The sequence below is a fragment of the Varanus komodoensis genome, unplaced genomic scaffold (genome assembly GCF_004798865.1).
Source record: "Varanus komodoensis strain SLA01 unplaced genomic scaffold, ASM479886v1 scaffold15, whole genome shotgun sequence".
NCBI classification, from domain to species: Eukaryota; Metazoa; Chordata; class Lepidosauria; order Squamata; family Varanidae; genus Varanus; species Varanus komodoensis.
The window spans coordinates 9,133,172-9,137,141 of NW_025335440.1; the positions used below are offsets into that span (position 1 = coordinate 9,133,172).

General features: G+C 52.9%; 1 protein-coding gene across 2 annotated transcripts in view; it reads right to left on the reverse strand.

Moving 5' to 3' along the window:
* Positions 1 to 2,076, reverse strand: part of LOC123020993 (mitogen-activated protein kinase kinase kinase 3-like) — a 103,913-nt gene extending 101,837 nt beyond the window's left edge. For both annotated transcript variants that reach the window (XM_044425338.1, XM_044425337.1), the window contains exon 1: positions 1,561 to 2,076. The gene's annotated coding sequence lies outside the window, so the exon portion shown is untranslated. The remainder of the gene's footprint in view (positions 1 to 1,560) is intronic.
* Positions 2,077 to 3,970: the final 1,894 nt, after the last annotated feature.

The following is a 3,970-nucleotide window of genomic DNA, read 5'->3' on the forward strand; positions in this document are numbered from 1 at the left end:
CTCTCTCTCTCTCTCTCTCTCTCTCTCTCTCACACACACACACACACACACACACACACACACCTCTGAGTAAATCACAGAATTCCCTCTAGAATCTTGACTGATCGAATAGCCTTGACTTCTTATACCAAAAGCAAGACTGGAGACCGGGTAGAAACATCCCACAATCAAACCTCTTGGGAAATGCAAACGAGCTCTCAGCCATCTTTTTCGACTGCAACATTTCCCAAAAACACAAGCCTTGTGCAGCTGGCATGGAATGTCTGAATAACCAACACGTGGAGGGGGAAACAGGACTGAGCCAAACACAGTCATCAGTAGGGCTGGTCCCGCTCCAACTCTTTATTTGACGTTGGCATATCTCAGACTTTTGCCAAACTGAAGCTAACGTGCCGTCCGACCTGGCAGCCTTTTGAAATTTTTGCTTGTTGACATCTGTAAGGGGGTTGGGAGCAACGTGGAAAAGCAGTCTGCACATGCACAGAAGTATCTATAGCAATTGCTCCCCTGTGTTGCTAGGCTGAGCTTGGGCATTGTAGACTAGCTCGAAGGCTGTTCTCTGAGCCTCTGAATCCAGAACGGTCGTGACTTTGGACCTGAAATGGAGTACATCAGACCCTTGTGCGGAAATGAAGCATACATGTAAAGTACCCGTGAAAAATAACGACATTTACTTGGGAGTCAAGTCACACAGATTTTCAGGAAATGAAACAGCCTGGTGTCGGATCGCCCCTTACAGAACGCTGATTAGCAAAGGTACTTCCTTACTTCCCATAACGCCCAAGCAAGAAAGTTTTAAAAAAGTGAAATGACTTCTGAAAAAACTACTCCGCTTATGAAAAAGTTCTCAAGCCAGACCTTTCGCGTACTCACTGGGCGCTGACAAGGATTTCTCCGCGCAAGGGCAAAAACGCTCTGCTTGAGCACAAAAGACACGCTCGTCTAATCTTGCTGCGCCCCAAAACTTCCACATCCGAACCTGGAACCTCTGGGGCACAACTTTCCACAGCAGAAAGCCGGCTCTACTTAAAGCCCTGCTTTCCCCCAGTCCAACAATCCTGCCTGCAAACTTCTCCGTTTCCGGAACACACAAGCTTCTGCGTTTCGCAGTGCGTAATGATCTTGCAAAGGTCCCGATGCGGTCCGTCACTGCTCGGCATTTCGTTATAACGCAAAAAGACAAAGATTTCGGGAGAGAGGTGTGTGTGCAAGGCTGTGTGAGAGAGAGAAATGGGGGGGGGATCTTGCAAGCTTTTGTGGGAGGGGGCGGCGAGTTGTAAAAAGGCTTCAGCCTTAAGCGTGCAGAACAGGAAACTGAGAACATGGGAGGGAAAGAAGAAAGGGAAGAAGAAAGTTTTCACGCCAAGAAAGTTACAGCGTTGTAACACGTTGAGTGAATCCGGCAGCAATGCAAAGCTAAGAAAAGAAGAGTAAAAACTCCGCAATCGAAATTAGGAACCCATGGAAGGGACCGTGAACCCGCGGCGAGGGGGAAGGATATTAAGGTCCGCAAAAAAACAAATCCGCGCGGCGCAAAAGCAAGGAAGAATTAAATCTGACCTTCTTTTCTTTTCACGTCTTGCAGTAAGCCACACAAAAGTCTCAAGTCGTTTTCTGCTGCATTGGCTTCATGGCTGATATTCCTTCCGCAGCCCAAGCTGGATAGAGAGGAGAAAATCGACCCAGCGCTCTCTCCCCCCCGTCCTCATCCGCGCACATACACACACAAAGTAGGAGGGGCAAAAAGGGGGGCAGCTACCCCTGCTTTGGATCCGGATCGTGCTTTTCTTGGTTACAAACCTCCCCACCCCCCCAAAAAAAGAAAATAACTCTGAGAACTTCGGTGTCTCCTTTTCCCAATTGCAAAAAGCCCGATGCAATTGCCTCTCCGAGCGCAACCCCCGCGAAATGCACAAGCTCCCTGCTTGCATAAAATGGAAAAGGGGGGGGTCGCAGAAGAGGGGGGGTCCTGATCACAACCAAGAGGGGCACGAAATAACGATGCTGGTCATTAGTCGAGCGGCACGCCGAAAAAGAAAGAGCAAACTTTTCGCTCGCGCGTCCCTCGACCAGTTGCAAAGCGGCGGCGCTCGGCGAAGGGCACGGGCACAAAAGCGACAGGAAGGGATGACGGCAACGGGGGCGGCGGCCAATAGGAGCCCGGGACGCGTGTGCTTGGCGCTGCAAGTCCGAGCCGCGGACCCGCTCGCGGGCTGGCGGTGGGGGCGGCGTCCGCCAGGTGGGCGAGAACCTGTGGGGAGGGCTGGCGCACGGCTGGGCTCCTCCGGGGTCTCCTCTGTAGAGGGTCCTGTCGCAAAGCCAGTTTCATGTGCTAAAAAAATAATAATTCGAATTGAATACTGAATGTGGACAAGCGTAATCCGGATTGGAAGTGGCTTCGTCACCGTGTCGCTTCTAGGGACGTTTACTCGGAAGTGTTCTCGCCGTATTCGTTGAGGTTCGTTGTTCGCAAGAAAGTATGACCAGGGATACACGCAGAACCTGCAATCCTACACATACTGACGTGCTTAGGACTGCTCTGCTGGGACGGTCTAAGAAGCACTCGCTGTCTCCCCGGAGGATCCGAGGCTGCTGTCCTATAAACAGCAAGATCGCCTTACCTGGGAGTATGCCCCACTGGAAGCAGTAGGCTTACTTGTAGGTAGCCACGCAGGGCATTAAACTAGGTTTTTATGTTCTGTTTCAGTGCTCACGCTTTAACGCAAGACTCCCTTTCCCATACCGACGACAAAGGCTCCTCCTCTGGCTTAATTACGCCTCCTGTGTTTTTACATGCGGCACCTCTTAAAGAAGGGAGCAGCGATCAGGGTTGCCAACTTTGCCACTTGCACCTGCGCCTATGCTTTTAACCGTGGGCCGCTTGCCCAAAGAGCGAGGCAGCTTTTCCCATGATGGAAAAAGGCGTTGCCACGCCGTACTGCGAATCGGGCTGCCGTTAAAGCAGGAGGGGCGCTGGCGTGGATCCGCCCTCGTCTCGCCCCCGGTCCGTTGGCCACCCGGCCCCGGGCTCCCTTCGCAGCCAAGGGCTTTGCCCCGCAGGGAGACGGGCGCGCACCCAGCACGGGCCGGCCGAGCTGCTGGCTGCGTCCGCTTCGCCTGGGCAGACGCCTCGGTGGCAGCGGGGCCGCTGTTCTGGCGAAGCAACGCCGAAACTTCAGAGAAAGGCCCCAGAAGGCCCCCTCCCCGCCTTGTGGTTCTGGCCCAGGAGGAAATGCAGTTCACGTTTCCTTTCCTGGTGCTACTTTAGAATGGCTTTTCCGGTCTTGTTCGAGATCTCCCTGGGGTAAAGGCACGAGGTGCGTTCATGCAACGTACCCCGCGGGAACGTGCTCAGCTTCCGTTCCTCCAGTCGGCGAAGGGGGGGATTTGTTTATGGATTAATTAGATTTCTATCCCACCCGTTCTTTTTTTAAAGAATGCAAAGCGGCTGACATCATTCTCCTCTCCGTTTTATCCCCACAACAGCCCTGTGAGGTAGGCCGATCACAGAGTGTGACTGGCCCAAAGTCACCCAAGGAGCTCCATGACTGGGACTAGGACCCAGATCCCCTGTGTCCCAGCTCTGCTCTCTTAACCACTAGAGCACCCTGGCAGGAATGGCCTGCATTGCTGGGTTGTTGTAAACCCTCCCCCCATGCACATGCTTTGAGAGGACCATCATGGACTAATTTCCAGGAGATTAGATGCAAATAAGAAGATGCATGCAGGAAGGGTAACCTGGTAGGATTTCCCCTTGGCAAATTACCGGTGGGTCAGGCTGCATCCCCCTCCAGCCATCTAAACAAGGTACAGGTTGGGGGTCCTACTGAATGAAGTTGAATGAGAAAGCGGGAATCCTGGGAAATTGAACATAACTCTTCCAGGAGCAGAACCTGTCCCAGAAGTCCCTTTCCTGGTTTTTGGAGATTCCTGCTCACACGGCCTACCCCTTTCAGTAGGGTCTCCTGAC